This window comes from Ornithorhynchus anatinus, chromosome 2, assembly GCF_004115215.2.
Source record: "Ornithorhynchus anatinus isolate Pmale09 chromosome 2, mOrnAna1.pri.v4, whole genome shotgun sequence".
Lineage (NCBI taxonomy): Eukaryota > Metazoa > Chordata > Mammalia > Monotremata > Ornithorhynchidae > Ornithorhynchus > Ornithorhynchus anatinus.
Genome location: NC_041729.1, coordinates 151,218,889 through 151,241,350, shown reverse-complemented (window position 1 = coordinate 151,241,350; position 22,462 = coordinate 151,218,889). Strand labels below are relative to the sequence as shown.

At 45.9% G+C, this 22,462-nt stretch overlaps 1 protein-coding gene across 1 annotated transcript in view; it reads left to right on the top strand.

Annotated features, from left to right (window-relative positions):
- Positions 1–8,957: 8,957 nt before the first annotated feature.
- The window catches only part of PRICKLE1 (prickle planar cell polarity protein 1), a 162,698-nt gene continuing 149,193 nt past the window's right edge, over positions 8,958–22,462 (top strand). Inside the window, exon 1 of the mRNA XM_007658143.4 lies at positions 8,958–9,283. The gene's annotated coding sequence lies outside the window, so the exon portion shown is untranslated. The remainder of the gene's footprint in view (positions 9,284–22,462) is intronic.

Below are 22,462 nucleotides of genomic sequence, written 5' to 3'. Positions count from 1 at the left end.
TTTTTGAAGTCAAAACAAAACATTAAAACTCTTCTCTTCAATGGTCAAATGGGCTCATGAATTGATTTCTTGGTTAAAACTGGAATATGCCACATAACTCACAGGTCACCTTCAAATATTTAAGGAATATGGCAAATTTATTTGACCACTACTGAACTAAAAAGGTCATCAGCCCTTCATTGTTACTCAACTGCAGTCAGATTATATAGGGAAATTTATTGAGCCCAAATGTACTTAGCTCTGCAAGACTGTATGTTTTTACCATGGATTTTGGATAGAATGTGATTAAGAAGTAAGGAATGTTTTTCCGATAAAGCAAGTCTGTCTGGATACAGAGCAGTGTGGTTATGGAAGAGACGACTGTGCTCCTGGGCATGTTATCAGATGAGTTTTTTGAAAGAACACAACCCCTCCATTATAGAAGAACACACAACAGCTCTATAGAAGTGAAAACTCCTCATTAAAACTACTTAGTTGCAACAAGAATTTTTTAAATCTCATAGTGCTTTTTGTGTCTTTGGCTTTTCCCTTCTATCCTTCAACCTAAGACTTTCCTTCCTCTCCTTTTCTGCCTCTCTCTTTCACTTTCTTTCTTTTACTCCCTCTCTCTCTCTCTCTCCATCTCTGTCTCTGTCTCTCTCTCTTTATCTTTCTGTATTTTTCTCTTTCTCTTTTCACTGCTACACCATAGGGAGCATGAAGTGGTGTCCATAAAATCCCTTCCAGTTTATTCACATTGTTTGAGCTCTTCTGACAGGATCGCAAGACTAATTAGAAGCATCTTTGACAAAATAGAATTCCATTACTGCTGCTGTTCTTTCCCAGCTAATTCCTAATTCACATTAGTTACGATTCTATATTGCTTACAAATACAGCCTTCAAGGTAAAATATCCAACCAGATGCATCCACAAAATCAGGATTCTTGATCCTACTAATTGTCTGTTTGTTTATTTTCAGAAAATTATGTTCAGATTTGTCGTTGTTTCTGCACTCTTATTACAACTCTTCCTTGTATTCCTGTTAAATTTCTCTGCTTTGGAGGCTAAGATAACACTTTTTTGAATGGGTGGGCAGGAATTTTAAAGCTGTGTTTGAGGGATTAAGTATGGTGATGCAAGTTTATTTTAATCCCCTTACTTCATCTAATACGAATCTCCACTCCCACCCAAAGTTCATTAGATCAACATGCATAAACCTAAGTGGAAGTAATACAGGTTCCTCATCAGGTGGTTAGACTGAAAATTACATTATTCCTTCTGCCAAATCTCCTATGATTTGCTTTTTTATCTCACGGATTAAATAAACAAATTTCCTCTTTTAAATTCCATACACTCGGGTTGTAACATGCCATGTTAGGAATGCATTAGTGCAGGAATATGGGAATGAAGTGTGGTATGAGCTAAACATAGTCACATGTTTAGGGTAGTGATCTGAAAGACACAACTTCTCTGAAGTCCATACCTGGCTGGGAAACCACAAAGGCTGTGGAAGAGGCAAAATGATACTATCATTAGGGTTGAAGGGAAGAGTTTCTGCCCAAGGGTTTAACCTTCCTAAAATTGCTTGGAACCTCTCTGATGAAATGAGTTTTATAGAAACCCATACAATGAAAGGAAAAATCTGTCATTAGAAATTATTTTTTAAATTAAAAAAAGCACACCTAACCTGCTACTGAAAGGGCACATTTAACTAGACAGGGTTTTCCTTCAGATTACAGAACAAAAATCAAGTCTTGAAGTCTAGAATTTACTCCTTCCTCTCTAGCCAAACTGCTACCAGGCTGGTCCAAACCATTGTCATGCGACGACTGTATCAGCCTTCTCCTTGACTTCCATACCTCCAGCCTCTCCTCTCTTCAGTCCACACTTCACTGTACTGTCCTAATCTGTTCTCTAAATAATCATTCCGCTCACATTTTCCAATTATTCAACTTCCTCTAGTGGTTGCCCATCCATCTCTGCATCACACTCATCTTTCTCACAGTCAACTCCTAGATCACTCCTTCCCTCCTTCCTGGAACTACCTTACCCCTTTCCAGTCAGGCAGTCTACCACTCTCCCCATTTTCAGCATCCTACTAAAATCGCATCTCCCCAGGAATCCCTGACTAATCTCTCATCTTTCAACCTTATTTTCCCCCTCCAAATGCATCACCCAGGTACTTAGTTCCCCTTAGTTCCACTTAGTTCCCCTCCCTGAGCGGGTACTCACCCGCATCCCACCCTCACACTTTTTCTACAAAAACGTTTAGGCCATGATTCCCCACTCCTCAAGAAACTACAGTGGTTACCCATCCACCTTCTCAACAAACAAAAAATCCTATCAGCTTCAAAGCACTCAATCACCTTGCCTCCTCCTACCTCACCTCACTAGTCTTCTACTACAACTCAACCTCCTCACTTCAGTCCTCTGATGTCAGACTATTCACTGTACCTCGATCTTGTCTATCTCACCACTGACATCTGACCACATCCTTCCTTTGGCCTGGACCCCTCTCCCTCCTCAAATCTGACAGTTACTCTGTCCCAGCTTCAAACCCTTACTGAAGGGACATCTCCTCCAAGAGGCCTTCCCTGATTAAGCCCTCCTTTCCCTTTCTCCCACTTCTTTCTGCATCGCCCTGACTTTCTCTTCTTATTCATCTCCTCTCTCAGTCCCTACAGCACTTATATATGTAACTATAATTTATTTATTTGTTCATATTTCTTTCTATTAATATTTGTCTCCCCCTCTGGACTGTAAACTCACTGTGGACAGGTATGTGTCTGTTTATTGTTATATTTTACTCTCCCAAGCACTTAGTACATTCCTCTGCACAAAGTAAGCGCTCAATAAATATGATTGAATGAATGAATGAATGAATGAATGAATGAATGAATGAATGAATGAATGATTGAAAAGGACATATCCATATACTCAGTTGCTTTCCCTACCTGTGATTTATTTTGTGTCTCCCACTAGACTGGAAGTTCCTTGAAAGTAGAGATTGTATCTACTTTATTGTTAATATTAATTATGGCATTTGTTAAATGCTTACTATGTGCCAGGCACTGTATTAAGTACTGGAATTATTATGGTACTTGTTAAGCACTTACTCTGTGCCAAACACTGTTCTAAGCACTGGTGTACTACAAGTTAATCACATTGGACACAGTCCCTGGTCACATTGGGTTCACACTCTTAATCTCCATTTTTTACAAATGAGGTAACTGAGGCACAGAGAAATAAAGTGATTTGTCCAAGGTCACATGGCAGATATGTGGCAGAGTTGGGATTAGAACCCATGATCTTCTGCCTCCCAGGCCAGTGCTCTATCCACTAAATCATGTTGTTCTCCTCCAAGTACTTAATACAGTACTTTGCACACAATAAGTACTCAATTAAATTAAATACCCTTGATTGACTGATGATTGAAACAATCCCTTTTTAAAGCAGAACACCCAAATCAAGGGCAATAAATGTGAAAGAACCCACTTCTAATTGAGGCCAGCTTCAAACCAAGCCAGGCCAGGCAGTGGTCTTTTCTCTTCTCCTGATGACACAATTGTTGAGGCCAGGGAGCTTTTGTAGAGAAGCAGCGTGGCTTAGTGGAAAGAGCCCGGGCCTGGGAGCCAGAGGTCATGGGTTCTAATCCCAGCTCCACCACTTGTCAGCTGTGTGACCTCGGGCAAGCCACTTAACTCTTCCGTGCCTCTGTTCCCTCATCTGTAAAATGGGGATGAAGACTGTGAGCCCCACGTGGGACACCCTGGTTATCCTGCATCTACCCCAGTGCTTAGCACATAGTAAGCGCTTAACAAATACCAACATTTTTATTATTATTAGAGTACTTTGCATTCAGCAGATACTCAGTAACTTGTCTTGTCTTATGCTGTCGATTCATCTCTGCCCCACAGCCATGATGTGTCCATGATGCCATGGACACATCTTTCCCCACCTCCACCTGCAATTGTTCTGGTAGTGTATCCATAACATTTTCATGGTAAAAATATAGAAGTGTATTCCAGTGCCTTCTTCTGCACAGTAAACTTGAGTCTCCATCCTCGATTCTACCCCATGCCACTGCTGGCCAACACAGGTGAGTTTTGACTTGCAGCAGACTGCCTTCACTCACTAGCCACTGCCCAAGCTAGGAATCAAGGGGAAGAACATCTCATTAAAACAATAGCAAATAAATAGAATCAGGGTGATGTACATCTCATTTAACAAAATAAATAGGGTGATGAAGATATATACAGTTGAACGGACAAGTACAGTGCTGAGGGGATGGGACGGGAGATGGTGGGAGCAGAGGGAAAGGGGGCAGAAGAGGGTTTAGCTGTGGAGAGGTGAAGGGGGGGTAGAGGAAGCAGAGAGAAAAGGGGAGCTCAGTCTGGGAAGGCCTCTTGGAGGAGGTGAGCTTTAAGTAGGGATTTCACCCTACTCATTTTGTTTAATGAGATGTACATCACCCTGATTCTATTTATTTGCTATTGTTTTAATGAGATGTTCTTCCCCTTGATTCTATTTATTGCCATTGTTCTTGTCTGTCTCTCCCGATTAGATTGTAAGCCCATCAAAGGGCAGGGACTGTCTCTATCTGTTGCCGATTTGTACATTCCAAGCGCTTAGTACAGTGCTCTGCACATAGTAAGTGCTCAATAAATACTATTAAATGAATGAATGAAGGAATGGAATGGGGAGGCCTCTGCTTGACTCTCCCTCCCATAGTCGAGACTGGTAGACTACTGGAAACTCTCCAGGTGCCATCCTGAGAGGGGACTCAGTAACTACCACTGATTGATGGGGGTTCTGCCCAGACCAAAGTGTGCCCTGGGAGCCATGGGTATCTCTGGGTCGACCACTGATTGAGGTACCTCAAGGTGGGCCGGATATTTCAGCACCAAATCCCAAAGGCCACCCCAGAACCTGTGGGTCAGTGATAGCAACACCCCTGACTCCCAGGGGTGCAGACCTTCAGAGTACAGTGTCCTGCACACAGAAAACACTCAATAAATACCACCGACTGACTGACCTTCTGAGGCGCCAGACCTGGTCTGAAATTCAACTTCTTCATGGTCATGGAACTGGTAACCACTTAAAAGATAACTCATATTCAAGGTAATACTTTTGATAATGGCCTAGTTAAACTGCTATTGACTGAAGCCTAAAATGTGTAATCTATTTTCTAAGCTTGAAAACACTGAAAATTGTCATAGCTCATATATGGATCTTGAGGTGAGCAGGACATTCTGTTTTGCTACATTCAGTATTTAAGTCCTTACACGCTGCCAGCGGCAGATGAAAACTTTCTCCCTTGGCTCTGACTATTCATAACAACTGAAGTCGAACATTAATAATTTGAGGATGTTTTCAGAACTAGAAACATTCCTCTAGTTCACCAGAAGAGCTGAGTGCCTGCTGTTTCCTTCACCCACCAGTTTAGCTAATGGAAGTCAGCTCAGTTAACCAGAAGTAATCTGTAAAATCAATGAACTGATTTCCAGTGGTGAAAATTTCATTTTAATTTTTTGGAGCTACATGGAAGCAGATTCAGGGGTTGGTTATACTCATGCATGTGTGATGTGGGGTTCACTGCTTTAGCCTTCCGTTATTCTGAGCCTTCCTCCTGAATGAAGGGTGTTTGACAGGAGTAGATTCTGACAATCTCAGCGTCTTTCTGGGGATTAATTTTCCCCTCTATAGGTTATGTCCTCCCAACTTCCACTTCAGTACTTTTGAAACCATGGCTACCTGTAGCATTTATATGCATATTGAGCCACTCTTTGAGCATGCATTTATTCACCTCTCCATCTCTGTTGCCTCCTATCTGTACACGTTGTATCTGTCCTCCCTGTTAGATTGTTAGGTTTAGGGAAGGGTTTGAGTCATTTACTTTCACTGTACTTTCCTGAGTGCTCAATACAGTGCTCTGCACATAGGTTCTCAATAAATGATATTGATTGACCGAACAAAATTTCCCCCTAACCGCTGGGTAAGTCAGCGCTTGAAATTTTGACTACCTATTTAAGTCTTGATTTTCACTTTTGCCGGTTGAATGCATCATTCATTTGATTTTCCTGTAAGCTTCTCTTGGTCAGGGAACACGTCTACCTACTCTGATAAATTGTATTCTCTCAAGAGTTTAGTACAGTGCTCTTCGTAGAGTGCTCTGCACAAGGTAAGTCCTCAGTTAATACAGTTGATCGATTGATCCCTCACAGTCCTCGAAAAAAGCGAAAAGCGTACAGATTAATAGGTAGCATGCATAGCAAGGGCAAGTGCCTCATCATAAAATCCTGAGGAAAAGATGAACCGAGAACTGCATTCCCAGATTTAGCTTAGTGCATGAGATGGACCACTGCAAAGGGAGTTACAGCATTTGAAAGGCAGCCAACGACCTTATTCTCTGAATGCTCTATTCTCAGAGGGCAAGGAATTCTGTGTGTGTGTGTATTTGTATATATGTGTGATTATGTGATTGTGTGTGTGTGTGTGTGTGTTGCTGGTCTTGAAGGCGCAGCACAACTCTGAGTCAGGGACCGAATTAATCGCATCGAGCCGAAGCCAGAAATTTCCACAGATCTGTATCCTCCTCCTCCTGATCTCTTTTCATCCTCTGCCTCCGCCACTCCAAGTTTGCCGAGTGGTGCATTCTCCCTCCCCGTTGAATGTTTCCAAAAGTTAAGAAATGTCGTTTAGCTTCTGGAGGGGGAAAAAAATCTTGTCGATCGCCGCCACCCTCCCGAGGTCTGGAGGTTCCTCCGGAGCGGCGTGGGGTGGGGAAGGAGAGGAGAGCGCGGGGGAACAGACCCGACCCGGAGCTCCCCCCAGCCCCCAGCTCAGCCCCCAGCCCCCAGCTTCAGCTCCCAGCCCCCAGCCCCGGCCTCCAACCCCAGCCCCCAGCTCAGCCCCCATTCCCAGCATCCAACCTCAGCCCCCAGCTTCAGCTTCAGCTCCGGTCTCCAACCCAGCCTCCAACCCCAGCCCCAGTCTCCAACCCCAACCTCCAGCCCCAGCCTCCAACCCCAGCCCCCACCCCCAGCCTCCAACCCCAGCCCCCACCCCCAGCCTCCAACCCCAGCCCCCAGCCTCAGGTCCCAGCCTCAGCCTCCAACCCCAGCATCCAACCTCAGCCCCCAGCTTCAGCGCCCAGCCCCAGCCTCCAACCCCAGCTCCCACCCCCAGCCTCCAACCCCAGCCCCCACCCCCAGCCTCCAACCCCAGCCCCCAGCCTCAGGTCCCAGCCTCAGCCTCCAACCCCAGCATCCAACCTCAGCCCCCAGCTTCAGCGCCCAGCCCCAGCCTCCAACCCCAGCTCCCACCCCCAGCCTCCAACCCCAGCCCCCACCTCCAGCCTCCAACCCCAGCCCCCAGCCTCAGGTCCCAGCCGCAGCCTCCAACCCCAGCAATCCAACCTCAGCCCCCAGCTTCAGCTCCCAGCCCCAGTCCCCTGCCCCAGTCTCCAACCCCAGCCCCCAGCCCCACCTTCCAACCCTAGTCCCTGCCCCAGCCTCCAACCCCAGCCCCCAGCCCCACCTTCCAACCCTAGTCCCTGCCCCAGCCTCCAACCCCAGCCCCCAGCCCCAAACCTTAGTCCCCCGCCCCAGCCTCCAACCTCAGCTCCCAGCCCCCCACCCAGTCTCTAGCCCCAGCCCCCAGCCCCAGCCTCTAACCCCAGCCCCCAGCCCCAGCTCTAGTTCCCTGCCCCAGCCCCCAACCCTAGTCCCCTGCCCCAGCCTCCAATCCCAGCCCCCAACCCCCCACCTCTGACCCCTGGGGAGGTAAAGGGGGTCCCTCGGAGCCTGCCTGTGTCCCGGGGGAGGGGTCCCCGGGCTGATCCCGAAAAACAGGGGGCTTTTCTGGAGAGGCGTCCCGCTGGCCCCGTCCCCTTTCCAGGCTGCTCCTCGCACCCCAAAACCCAGCCAGGTCGGGCGCATTTAAGGCGATTGGGTAGGGAGAGAGGGCGAGTGCTGGAGCTAAGCATCACCAACAAAATCATGGTATCTCTTAAGCGCTCACTATGTGCCAGGCACCGTACTAAGCGCTGGGGCGGACACCAGCATCTCGGAGGACGGGAAAGTAAAAACCAAATTCCCTCCGGGCGCCGCCATCGGGGCGAGGGCAGGGGGCAGGGGAGGGAGTACGGGCGGGGCTTCATCCCCACCTCCCGGCCCGGGGGGCGTCTCCCCCGCTCCTCTCCCACCCGGCCAGCACAGCTCCGACCTCCCCGCCCGGGCGGGGCGCAAAGGTTTTCATCCCACCCTGCCCCTCATCCCTTCTTTATCCGATTCCAGTTCGAAGCCACGGGCACTGGGAGCCGCAATCATTCATTCGTCCGGCGCTTAGTACAGTGCCCGGCACGTAGTAAGCGTTTAACAAATACCATACTAATACTAGTACTAAGTCGATCGTATTTATTGCGCGCATCCTGGGTGCAGAGCGGTGCGCTATGCGCTTGGAAAGTACAATACAGCAATAAAGAGAGACCATCCCTGGCCACAGGGCAGCCGAAATCCCGTTCGGTGGAGGAAATTGGGAAGGCGAGCCTTCCCTTTCCTGCTTTTCCTGGCCGCGCATCCCGCACCAGCCCCGTCGAGGGGCTGCGGAACGCCGGGCTTCGGGCGCCCTTCGGCTCCGGCCTCGGTGAACTTTTAGGGCCTCCGGAAATCGACGATCTCACCCGAACGCCCTCGGGGGCCCGCCCCCCCCCCCCCTCCCTTTTCCGAGCGGGCCGAGACCGTTGGGGCCGAGACCCCCCGAGGGCGTCCGAACGCGGCCGGCTCGGAGCGCCGAACGTGGGCGAGCCCGATCCCTCGCTGTCAGACGATCCGGCCGTCCGGGTTTTCTCACCACCCGGCGGCGGCGGCTTCGGCGATTGGCGAGCGGGCCGGGCTCCAGCCAATGAGAGGGGAGCGCCGCCTGTGACATTGGGCCGGCCGCCGCAGCCCGAGCCCACTAGCGACGAGTCGTGCCCGAAGCCCGAAGCCCCGAAGTCCCGAAGCCCCGAAGCCCCGAAGCCCCGAAGTGCCGAAGTGCCGAAGCCCGGCTCGCCGCCCGCTCGGGGACGAAGCTCCGCCGGCCAGCTGGTCTACCCGCCCGCCCGTCCTGCGCGCATCGGAAAGCATGCTTGCCGCCGCCCTCCTGCTTTGACTTTCCCGGGGGAGCCGGCGAGGGGAAGAAAACCGTCGAGGAGCCGGAGCGACTTCCAATGTGACTGCCGCTTCTCCCTTCCCTCCCCAGACATTCCTCCGCCCCACCAAAGGAATATCTTGCCGCGCTCTTCCAAGTCGTTCTCGGGCCGGTGAGTGAACTGGACGCCCCTTGGGGAAGGGGAGGGACGGGGGGGGGGGTGGCAATAGGTGAGAAGCCTCTTGTGTGTCTGTGCGTGTGTCTTTCCGACGTGGGGCGATCCGCACAGCACTTAGTGCCTGGCACATAGGAAGCACCTAACAGATCCCCCGAGCGCTTAGTGCAGTGCTCTGCACATAGCGCTCAGTAAATACTCTCGAATGAATGAAATAGCATTAAAAAAAGAGATGCAGATCCCCCCCTTCTAGACTGTGAGGTCGTTGTGGACAGGGATCGTCTCTCCTTCTCGCTGTCTTGAGCTTTCCCAGGTAAGCGCTCAAAAATCGGAGTGATGGTAATCGTAATACTTAGGGTATTTGTCAAGCGCTTACTCTGTGCCAAGCACTGTTGGCACCCGCTCCGATCTGGAAGCTGCTGCGGAATGTCAGCCTTCCGAGGCAGCCAGTCGCCACCCTCTCATCTCTGGAGGGAGGGGATTTTGTCCATTTAACGGGATCCTGGATCCAGGACCAAGCAGGCACCAACGGTTGCTGTTGATTGGTGTGTGTGTGTTGTGTTGTGTTGTCTTGTGTTGTGTGTGTGTGTGTGTATATGCGCCCCTAAGGGTATCTGTGGATTTGGGGGAGGGGGTGAAGGGGGCAAAGAGATTCCTTTTCTTTAACGGAGGAGCAGAAGTTAAGGACCGGACGGACCCAAGACGGGTAGGGCCGGGACGCAGGTTGCAGCAGAATGCTGCGCCCTTTCCAGCGCTGCTGAGAAAAAAGCACATTTGCCGTGGTTACTGGCACCCTGGCTGAGCTGACCCACGGGCTTGTTTGAAAACCCCGAAGAGCATAAAGAATGAGAGTCTATTGATGGGGGGCTGGCACCACACTGAGTTGCTACTTGACCAACTGGAATCTAAAATCACTATCTAAATACATTTAATTGCCCAAACAGGAGTATCTTGCCGATGCAGAACAATAACAAAGAACAAGATAAACAACATCATGGGGAATGACCTAAAAGAGAAAGAATATATTAAATCACACCTCCATGGAGGCGGATGGGTTTCTGCGTTTTATGCGCAACCGTAAAGCTAAGCGGAGGCATTTCAGATTGGGTTTAAAACCTGGAAAGATTCCTTTCCAGTCCCTCCTCCCAGGCCACCTATGGACGTGTCTCTACCTACGCCTGCCTTTTACTTTGGTACGATCCGTGGCGAGCCACTTGTTTTTTCATGGAATTGGGGCCATTTTTGATTAGATTCTTAAATGTAGGCTGGAGCAGAGGAAGCTTCCATCTGTCCTTTCAGCGGGCCAAAACTACGGATGGGTGTGAGGTGCAGAGTGCTTGGCCCCGAGAGTTAGGGTCCAGATGTGTGAGCTCAGCTGTTGCCTGTCACTTGGGTGACAACTGGTCTTTTCCCACTAAGCCTTTGCTTTCTCCATTATCCTCAACTAAGTGTCAATGTTTCGGCTCCCTTCTATTATCCTGAAAGCACTCTAGGCCCATGGGAGAGGGCAGCAGCCTGGTTTGGCCATCCCCGACAATATGCTGGGTTTTCCGACTTCTAAAAAAAAGGCAGTGACAGCTAGATGGATTCATCTAGAATGGAGCCCCAACTTAATCTAAAGATTCTGCTTCAGTCAAGTGAGCTCTGAAAAGATGACGTAATATTTGTCAAGTCTTTTCTCTCAAACAATATTTACTCCCACCGGGGGATTTTAAACTTAAACAGCAGCCATTTATCATGCTGACTGGGTCCAATTCCTTGTGCCTTCAATGTGGTCTTAGCTGAGGGTGGCCGGAGCTGGCCTTGGACAGGAATCTGTCATTGTACCCCAGCTGGGGGCTGGAGAAAACAAAATAAAGCTCTCTGCTGGTACCAGAGTGTTTCTAAATGCCATCGACTGGAGAGTCGGGAAGCACAGAAGGGGATATTTTACAAGCTCTCCGAGCAGTGTTTATACAAAGGATTTAAAGGTTAACAATGCATACGCTCCACATATGAAAACTAAATGATGCCAAAAATAAATGGGCATTGCCCACCGTTAAAGTGATCCTGAAAACTGCAAAGTTTAATTAGTAATGTGTTTGTAGATATCCGTAATAGCTGTTCATTTTGAGGAATAAAAAGATTTCATCTTCACTTGGGATGAGCTACAGAAACAAACATATTGATGTGATTGTGGCACCTAACATGATTTTTTTTCCCCCAGTAGAGTTTCATTCTGATTGGTCAGGTTACTGCTGATTCAAACATTGGTCCACTCACTCATGGAGAAAATTCCATTCCTAATCCCACAGGCCACAGTTTTCCCCCAAATCAGAGCCCTCTGAAAATCGCACCTCTTCCAGGAAGCCTTCTCTGATTAACCCATCAGTCATCCCTAACATGACTTATATATGCCTTTCCTTCCTCAACAGTTTTGTATTCATTGATAATAAAATTAAAGAGTCAATGACTCATTCCGTACTTGGCTCAAAGTAAATGCTTAACAAATCCTGCCATTTATTATTATCATTATTATTCCTATCACCCTATTGGTCAATATTTCTGTTGCTGTTCTGTTTCTTTCTCCCATTAGAGTGCAACTTCCCTGTGGGTATGGGGTGTGCCCTACATTTCTATTGTATTTTCCTAAACACCTAGTATGGTGAATTCCACCCAGTGGGCACTCAATAAATACCACTGCTACTAGTATTTTTTTTTTTTAATGACAGATTAGATCAGTTTTTCAAGCCAAAATCAATGCAGCTAAGAGTTTACCCCAATTTATAGTCAGGGTCTGTACAGTATCTATGTGAAAAACAAAGGGGGTTGTAATAAATCGGCTCAGGTCAGCAACATGAAATTGAGCATCAGATGGGAAAAAAACCTTACAGGGTTAATAGCTAAACTATTAAGATTGGAGTCCAATGTGAGTAAAAGCAAAAGGAGAGCCTGATTTTTCCCTCATATTCTGTCCTATGATCATTCCGAAAAGGCCAATAAAAGGTAACATTTATTTATTTTGAATAGCCTGTTGAACTCTATGGTTTTTGAAAAGGAAAACAAAATTTAAGTAAAAAGGTAATGATTTGAGATTTGGGGCCCAGTTGCAGAGCATTTTATGTCCTGATGGTGGAAGTCCATTCAAAAGGAAGTAGAAAAATGTTTCCAGTTACTTTTCCAGTAATCTATTAACCCTTTGGGATACCTCGAAGCCATGGATGAACAGAGAGTGACTTTCACCAGTAGACTACAGTGAAAAATAGTGAATTTCCAGATAATTTCATAACTACAGACACAATTATTTTTCCTGTAAGGGATTCATTCAAAATTCAAGAAATACCCAATATGTCAGTGTTTCCAGGTTCAGGGCAGTCCGAGGCAATCAGTTGCCAGTCACAGCAGGATGGATCAGGATTAGGGGCAGCTCTGACAATACGAAAGCCCTGAGGAGGGTCCCCGAGTTTTAGTTCACCCTGGATATCCCAAGGACATTAAACAAACCAATTGGAACCCTAGGAGCCCTAAAACTACACAAATGTGCACTGAAGCCCTGAGTTCAGCCTAGTCTGATCTCTCTCTCACATCTTCCCAGCTACTGACCGCCATTGGACCGGAGCAAAATAGCCCCGGTGGTCCCCTTGGGATCCCTGGGTAAATTCCAGCCGCCTCAAGGTTCCACGTTTCAATCAATCAATCAATCAATGGCGTTTATTGAGAGCTTACTGTGGACAGAGCATTGTACTAAACTCTTGGGTGAGGACACTAGAGTAAATAGACATGATCCTGCCCTCAAGGTGATTACACTCTAGTGAAGGAGAGAGACATTAGAATAAATTACAAATAGGATAATCAATGAAGAAGGATATTTGGGGATGGTGGGGCTGGGGATGGAGTGAGTACATTAAGGGCTCAGGGAGTCAAGCTTCAAGTCCATAGGTGATGCAGTAGGGAGGAAAAATAGGATGGGAAGATGAGACACTAGTCAAGGAAGACTTCCTGGAGGAGCAGTGATTTTTTGGAGGGCTTTGGGGAGAAGAGTGATCTGTCAAAATATGGAAGGAGAGCGGGTGAGAAAGGAGTTGACTGGGAAAGATGAGAACAAAGTACAGTGAGTAGGTTGGTGTTGGAGGAGCCAAGTGCGTGGGCCGGGTTGTAGTGAGAGAGGAGTGAGGCTAGGTAGGAGGGAGAGAGTTGATTGAGTGCCCTAAAGCCAACAAGGATGCTGGTGAAGTTGTCTGGTCGCTGGCAGAGTTTACCTGGAATCTGTACCGGAGGAACAGCTTGACAAAATGCCAAAAACACCCTTTAATAATGCCGCCAAATGACATACAGTTGACATATTTTCGTCAATCAGTGTAGGATTAGTCTAATAGGTGGTCTAATATGTGTGTCCTCATCATTAAATACATGGTCTCATTATCCCCAGGGAGTCAACCATATGCATGTGTTGGTTTTAGAAGGAAGAATGTTGCTCCCTTCTCAGTCCAGTCATCCAGATGGCAGGGTGGTTTTGAAGATGTCCCACTCAGAGTTTTACAAGAGGAGAACATCTTTGAGAGTCACCTATTCCTTCGCCTTATACAATTCATATTGAGTCCTTTAGAAAGTTGTTGTGGTTACAGAGCATGGAGGAGGAAAGGAAAATAATTCCAGTATTGGCAGTTGATACCTAGGGAGACCTTCAAGGTTTCAGTCAGCCCTAAAAGAGGAGTGCACTTGAATCTATATCCATTAAGCACTTTGATACTCGCCCCCACAGCACTTCTGTACACAACCTTGTGTTCTGTCTTTTTCTTAACTGTAATTCATTTTAATGCCTGTCTCCCCCTCTAAGCTATAAGCTTCTTGAAGGCAGGGATCCTGTCTACCAACTCTCTTGTTTTGTATTCTCCCAAGCGCTTAGTACAGTGTTCTGCATACAGTAAGCACTTAGTAAATACGAGTGATTGATCGGTTGACTGATTGAGACCTTGGTTCTACCAGTACTACAGGCACAAGTGGCCCTTGTGGGGCTGCAAGGGAAACCATTTCAGTCTTACCATGTCTTGACGCTCACGTTTCTGGATGTATAAAGGTGCAGTTCATCAGCTAAGCCAGTAATCACAATAGCAGTTCTAAACTGAAACCGAAGAATGAAAACCACAGTTAGGTAGAGAATTGGGCTTCTTGAGGCACACTGTCTTACTTGAACACGGAAAAGACCAGATCTGAAATATCAGGGTGATTCCTAGGCACTTTTCTTTTCTTCCTCCTCCTCTCCTCTCTCAAATGAGAAATGGTGGGAAGAAACATGTTTTACAAGTTATAGCACACTGATGTCATGACACTTCTGGCACAGATACCACGGCAGGATAATCAGATTGCTTCACTAGTTGCCAAAATGACACAGTTTTTCCAGAAACAGTTCCTCAGTTGCTGGTGCACTGTCAAAGGATATTTCCAGTTATTGCAAAAAAAAAAACCCTCTCCAGGGGTATGTAATAATTCTTCCTGTATCTTTTTATTGTATGCTTGTTTAGACTTCACTCGAAATTCATTAAAATCACTTTTTTTAGCCTCTCTAGGAATGTAGAATGATTGCTCACCATTAACTGATTAGGCTTTTCCAGGGTCATTTTCCTGTAAAGACATTTTCTTAAATGTGCATCTTCTTAACGAACTAAAAATGTCAGAGAAGGGAAGCATAAGCCAACATAAATATTCTAATACCTGTAAAATAGCAAGCAGCTGCCGTTTATCTTTTTTTTGAAATTCTGCCCTAATGGGTTGGGTTTTTTTTTTTAATAATTACATTACTAAGACTAACTGATTTCCCCCCAAACCACTGACCATAATCTGAATGGTAATGTTTTTCTCACTAGTAAATGTGGTGAACTCTTGGGGAGACGGTGTCTCAGACATGCCGCATTTCCAGTGGATTACACATCAAAAAAAGTTAGGGCTGTGTTATTTCAGTTGTTCTAGTACTGAAGTCACATGCCCCTTTAGAAGAGATTTGTGTCTCAGTGGTTGATTTATAGCACCCCATGGCATTGACTGAACTGTCTTGGGTTCTGTCTCCCCTTCATTTTTCCATATTTGTTTGCTGCTAGCCTTTGTCAAGATTTGTCAGTAATATGATAAAAAGCACTGCAGATAGACATAGACCTACCAGCCCACTCCACGCATGGGGCCCAGTGATTCAGCTGCCCTTCTTTTATCTGCGGCACAGATCCTACAGCTCGCAATTATGGTCTTTGACTTTAGGAACAATTCTGTTTGAAATGTTTCCAATTACACACGGTATTGGCGGCATGGAGCAGCTGCATGCCAAAAAGCATTTCCAAGTGCGTTCCAAGAATCAGGCTGTGATTGCTTTTAATTTTAAATAAGGGCTATTCGGTTTCCTGGGATGTTTTTTATAAGCACCTTTTTCGGTCGCGTTAACTTTGTCATCAACAGAAAGTAGCCGTCATTCAACAATATACAATACTCAGTCTCTCTTTCTGGGGTATCCACTAACTCTCTGAAGCTGAAAGGCTAGCTACTTACTCTAAGTACCTCTTACCTTAAATCTAAGCCAGTGGTCTGTTAAATCATTCTGAAGAAACATTTTGCACTCTTTGCACACGAAGAAAGGGAACGTCATCTGATATCTTTGTTTTAGGAACTCAAGAGACAACAATCGTTGTTTTTTTTTAGGAATCTCTCATTACAGTTATTTGTACATCCAGAGCTCACCAGAGAGCAGCGTAGGCATATTCTTAAAAGGGACATCCGGAGGTTAACATTTAAATATTAAACATGCCCCCAGATCCTTAGGGTCTTCGATAGTAAAAAGGCTCCCATGATTCAAAGCAGCTGGACCTGGCCATCCAGCGGTGTAAAGACGGTTTCGAGTATCGGGTTAAAGCATCCCCTCCAAGCTAATGCCTAACCTTTTAGGACTTGTTTGATTTTTTTTTTAATTGCTACTATAAGGGCTTTGTTTATTACAGCTGAATTGACCCAACTGAAAGGAGGTGTGTCAGTACTTACAGCAAAGACATCTGGGAGCACAGTATGGGGAGGTTATGTCAAGTGTTGCAAGCGCTATATACGCCAACCCCAGGGCACTGATGAATTGCCCCTAGGCTTTATGGAGAGGAGGGAAGTACCTTTCTGTGTCTCACCCTCTCTCTCTCTCTCCCTCCCCATCTTCCTCCCATCCTCCTGGGCATTGCCGCCACCCAGCTGTTGGCTTCGTTTGTTCGTGGGTGGAAGGGAGTGGAGTCAGTTGGGGGGAGGATGAGCATATGACGGGGTGCGGGGGAGAAGGGCAAGGTGTCGTTCCTTTCAACCCTCCTCTACATACACACACTGCTGTTGTTAGTGTGACAGTAAATAAAAGTGGCAAAATGGAGAACTGAGGCCCCATGTGGGACAGAGACCATGTCCTACATGATTATCCTGGGTCTACCCCAGCCTTTAGTGCGGTTCCTGGCACATAGTATGCGCTTAACAAATGCCACAATTATCAGTAATAGGGGGTGGTGCTGTAGACACAGACCCACCTTGGATGGGTCAATTACCCATCCCACAGAGGAGCTGATAAAATGATGCTCCTTCAGGTCCTTTGGAATCAGTCTCCAACACTTCCACTAGTGAAGAACAGCCCAGTATACTTCTACATTTACCCAGAGGATGATTTGCAAAAATGTCCGTGGGTTCTCTTTGGAACTCATCCATGGGGAAACAGTATCCTATTTTCCTGTACTCTGGGTAAGTAGGATACAATCCCTTTGTCAGTTCTGAGGTTTTCATGGCTAAGTTAATACCCCACAATTATTTCTAAAATAGCCATTCTTGTAGGCTGATGGGTTGGTTAACCTCATACATTCTCATGGATGTATTCAACCTGTGTCTAAAGGAATCATAGAAAGAAATTTCACGAGATCCCTCTGTGGCTTCTCCTTTCCACCCCTTCAGTTTCCCTTTGTATCTCCTCTGATCTGAAGCAATCTTTCTATTAATGAAGTTATCTTAAGAAAGAGAAATTTGGCTCGGCTGGAAGCATAGTTGGGTGTCACTCCCTTGCTTGTTAGACACCTGTCCCACCCTGTCCATTGCTATAGTGACACAGACTCCCAGTAACTATGGTAGCAACAGAAAGCCTTTAAACACCTTCGTGTTCAGGTCCGCTAACTGCTTAAGTGAAAATGCAGATTACATCTGTCCTGCTACCTCTCCCTCTTCCTTTCCCTCCTGCCACACACCGCCTCAGAAAAATACTTGACTTCCCTTCAAGGACTTGAAGATCAAGCTGAATTTAGTGACATATAGAACAAGTTTCACTGAGGACATTTTTGCCGGGGGGTTTTATTACACCAATAAGCCAAAAGTATGGTCATTCTCAAAGGAAACTCATCTTGAATTTCACTGCTGTTACCGGCTTCGTGATTTCAAGTGCGTGCGTAGCTCTCAATTCCTTTGTTAGAATTAATTTGTAACCTGAAGAGAGTTGCTTTTTAGCAACCAAATATCTTTTTGCTATTCATTTCCGACTTGAGCTTTTAAGAGATTGTTGCATTTCATCAGAGAAAACTGCTTAATGCGCAGGGATAAAATACTTAATATATTATTTATTTAAAAGCGGCATGACTTTCTATTTTTGAGACTCTCTGATTTAATATGTCCAGAATTGGATGCATATAAATATTACATAATTTCTAAAAGGAGGTAAAGTTTGCATTAGGGAATCACAGATGTTTCTTCTAACTGACTGCATATGTTTCTTAGGAATTTTGAACTGATTCTGATGCTTTACTTTGTTCATCACGGATCATATGGATAATTTCATTGAGGTTCCTCCGTCTTGTTTACAAAGCTCGGAGAAAATATCTGAAGTGATAAATATTAGACTTCGTGGCCTAGCACTGAAATGATTTAGAGCTTTATGGCTTTGTGAATGTGGAGGGAGGGAATAAAATATACAGCGAATATGTTTATGTTTAGCTAAATTAATCATATAAGTTCTCTTTGAGCTCCTTCTATAAGCCTAAACAGCTTGGCAGGCTAATAGCCAAAAACATGTCCTCTAGGACTGCCAAATGTGTTAAAAGCAAACCAGACTTTTCTCCATACTGAGTTCCTGGAAACCTACTTTTACCTTCAGCTTTTAAAGACATAGATCAGAAAATTTCTCCCTTCTCCTTTCCTCATCTAGGAACAGACAACGAAAACAGATTTTGCGCTACGGGGCTGGAACTAGGAACTGAGATGAATGATGAATTTGACGTGTAGGTGTTCAAAACTAGCTTTTCTTGATGGAGACAGTGGCATTCCTTGTGCAGCAATTTATTCATTTTAATATTTGCATCTCTTGCAGGGAGTGGCTTTCTTTTGATTTAATGCATGCATGACTGAGCGAGGAACTGAACTTCTTTTCATGCTTCTTAGCCCGACTAGGATTAACTATTGTTCTGATATGGTCTTATTTTACCTAGTGCCAAAATAATATAGAGCTAATTTCCTTAAAGAATAAGAGAACCTGTGATGTTATCCAGAGATCGTGTGTGCTTCTTCTGTCAGCTAAATTTCAGGCAAAGGGAGAAAAAATTGAAAAGATTTCAAAATGTCATTGCATCCTGAAGCAAGCTCAGAGAATTTTGGTATCAAGTGGTTCCCTCATTGGTTAATCTTAGATCTTTTTTCTTTTGTCAGAGACCTCAAACTTCTAAAAAATATTTCCACTACCAGTTGCAATGGTAGAATAGAACTGTACTGTATTTCTGGACTGTTTTTTTTGTCTTGGTTCCTATTTGACTTCCCCTCTGATGGCTTAGCTCCAGCAGATGTTATCTTACTTTTCATTCCTTCATTCAGTGGTGTTTATTGAGCACTTACAGTATGCAGAGCAGTGTACGGAGGGCTTAGGAAAGTACAAAAATAGAGTTGATAATAATGATGGTATATGTTAAGCCCTTACTATATGCAAAGCACTGTTCTAAGCACTGGGATAGTCATGATCCCTTCCCACAAGGATCTCATAGTCTAGAGTTAGAGAAGCAGCATGGCCTAGTGCATAAAGCATGGGCCTGGGAGTCAGAAGGATGTTGGTTCCAATTCTGGCTCTGCCACTTGTCTGCTGTGTGACCTTAGGCAAGTCACTTCACTTCTCTGTGCCTCAGTTACCTCATCCGGAAAATGGGGGTTAAGACTGTGAGCCCCATGTGGGACAGGGGCTGTGTCCAACACGATTAGCTTGTAATTACCCCAGCACTTAGAACAGTGGTGGATACATAGTAAACACTTAACAAATACCATTGTCATTATTAGTAGTAATAAGCAGCGTGGCTCAGTGGAAAGAGCACGGGCTTTGGAGTCAGGGCTCATGAGTTCGAATCCCAGCTCTGCCACTTGTCGGCTGTGTGACCGTGGGCAAGTCACTTAACTTCTCCGTGCCTCAGTTCCCTCATCTGTAAAATGGGGATTAAGACTGTGAGCCCCACGTGGGACAACCTGATTCCCCTATGTCTACCCCAGCGCTTAGAACAGTGCTCGGCACATAGTAAGCGCTTAACAAATACCAACATTATTAATATTAGAGTTTCATCTTCCCACTGTAGTGAGGTGTAGGTTAGATTGTGGTGGTGATTGGAGTTGGGTCACAGCTGTTGTCACTTTGTTAGTAAATGGATTTGGGATGAAAAATGCTCGATTCCCCTGGCAGCATACAGTACCGTTCCCTGCCTACTTACTTGTTGCATTCCTAGCTCCAAGAGGAGTATGAGTGACAGGGATGAACAAGTGTGAGAGGTGATGTGGAAGCCACTAGCACTAGAATCAGTTCTGAGTTTCGCCCAATGTCTGTGATGGGAAACTCCCTCCGTCACTCAGGAGCCATTTCATTAAAATTGATTTAAAGTGGTTTCGATTGTCATCCAAGCCTTTGGAGAATCTTTAAGGAGTACTGTTCGAGCCAGCTTCGCATATAACACCATGTCACAGTGGGGTTCTGTATAAAACACGACCCCCCCATCTTACAAGCCCTTAACCTTGGCATTATCTTCCATTCATCTCTCCCATTCAACCCACATATTCAGTCCATTGCCAGGATCATTTTTCTAAAAAAAGTTCAGCCCATGTCTCCCCATTCCTCAAGAAACTTCAGTAGTTGTTAATAATAATTGAAGTTAAGTGCTGACTATTTACCAAGCACTGCACTAAGCTCTGGGGTAAGTACAAGGCGCAGGTCCCACATGGGGCTCACAGTCTAAGTAGGAGGGAGAACAGGTTTGAATCCCCATTTTGCCGACGAGGGAACTGAGACACAAAGAAGTTAAGTGACACGTACAAGGTCACACAGCAGACAGGTGGGATTAGAACTCAGGTCCTCTGACTCCCAAGCCTGTGCTCTTTCTACTAAGCCATGCTGCTTCACCATCCATCCACCTCCACATCAAACAAAAACTCCTGACTCTAAAGCACTCAGTCACCTTTCATTCATTCATTCAATCATATTTATTGAGCGCTTACAGTGTGCAGAGCACTGTACTAAGCACTTGGAATGTGCAATTCGGCAACAGTATAGAGACGATCCCTGCTCAATAACGGGTAAAACCTTGCCTACTCCTACCTGACCTCTCTGATCTATTCCAGCCCAGCCTGCACACTTCGTTCCTCTAGCTCCAGCTTGCTCATTGTGCTCCAATCTCATTTATCTTGCCACCACCCATTTCCCTTGCCCCGTCTCTGCCTTGGAACTCTCCCCCAGCTCCCTCTTTCAAAGTCTTATTAAGGTCACATCTCCTCCAAGGGACCTTCCCTGATTAAACCCTCTTTTCCCCAGCTCCCTCGCCCTTCTGTGTCATCTCTGCACTTGGCTTTGTGGTTTATGGGCATTTAATATTCACCCCACCCTCATCCCCACAACACTTATGAACAGATCTACAAATTATATATTACAAATTAGTCATTTATATTAATGTCTGTCTCCCCCTTTAGACAGCTTGTAGTGGACAAGGTAGAGAAGCAGCGTGGCTCAGTGGAAAAGAGCACGGGCTTTGGAGTCAGAGGTCATGGGTTCGAACCCTGGCTCTGCCACTTGTCAGCTGTGTGACTTTGGGCAAGTCACTTCACTTCTCAGTGCCTCAGTTACCTCATCTGTAAAATGGGGATTAAGACTGTGAGCCCCACGTGGGACAACCTGATTCCCCTGTGTCTACCTCAGCGCTTAGAACAGTGCTCGGCACATAGTAAGCGCTTAACAAATACCAACATTATTATTACGTTTCCGCCAACTCTGTTATACTGAACTCTCCCAAGCCCTTAGTCTGGTGCTCTTCCTACAGTAAGCGCTCAATAAATATGATTGATTGAATGACTGATCGATTTCATATAGCTTAATAATTAAAGTTTACACTCAAAAGTTTTCTTTCTATTTAAAGTTATCCATGAACTGTTTGCCAAAATTCTTCATGAATTCCAGAAACATAATAGGGGCCTCAGGTCTCCTGACACTCAATCGATCAATGGTATTTATTGAGCACTTACTGTTTGCAGAGTACTGGGGTAAGCACCCGGGAGAGTACGATACAAGACAGTTGGTAGACATGATCCCTGCTGTCCAGGAGCACGCAGCCCAGGAGGGAGAGATAGCTGCCACCATGTGGGGTGGCAAGAAGAGGGTGAAAACAGTTCCACCATAAAGTCACCAGTCACTTTTGCATGCGCTTCCCCCCTCCTGCTGTCAGGAGTTCCAATTTCTAGGACCGGGGGAGGCAGAAGTGAAGTGTCTTCTGGGAACCATCATACAATGTTAAGCCCAAAGAAGGTAAAGCAGAAGAAGTGTGACCTAGTGGAAGGAGCACAGGCCTGCAAGCTGAGGACCTGAGTTCTAATCCTGCTTTGGCCACTTGTCTGCCATGTGACCTTGGACAAGCCATTTCACTTCTCTGTGCCTCAGTTACCCTGTCTGTAAAATGGAGATTAAGACTGCAAGCCCCTTGTGGGACAGGGATTGTGTCCAACTTGATTACTGTGTATCTGCCCACTGCTTAGTACAGTGCTTGGTGCATTGAGAAGCGGCGTGGCTCAGTGGAAAGAGCATAAGTTTAGGAGTTAGAGGTCATGGGTTCTAATCCCCGTTCCGCCACTAATCAGCTGTGTGACTTTGGGCAAGTCACTTAACTTCTTGGTGCCTCAGTTACCTCATCTATAAAATGGGGAGTAAGA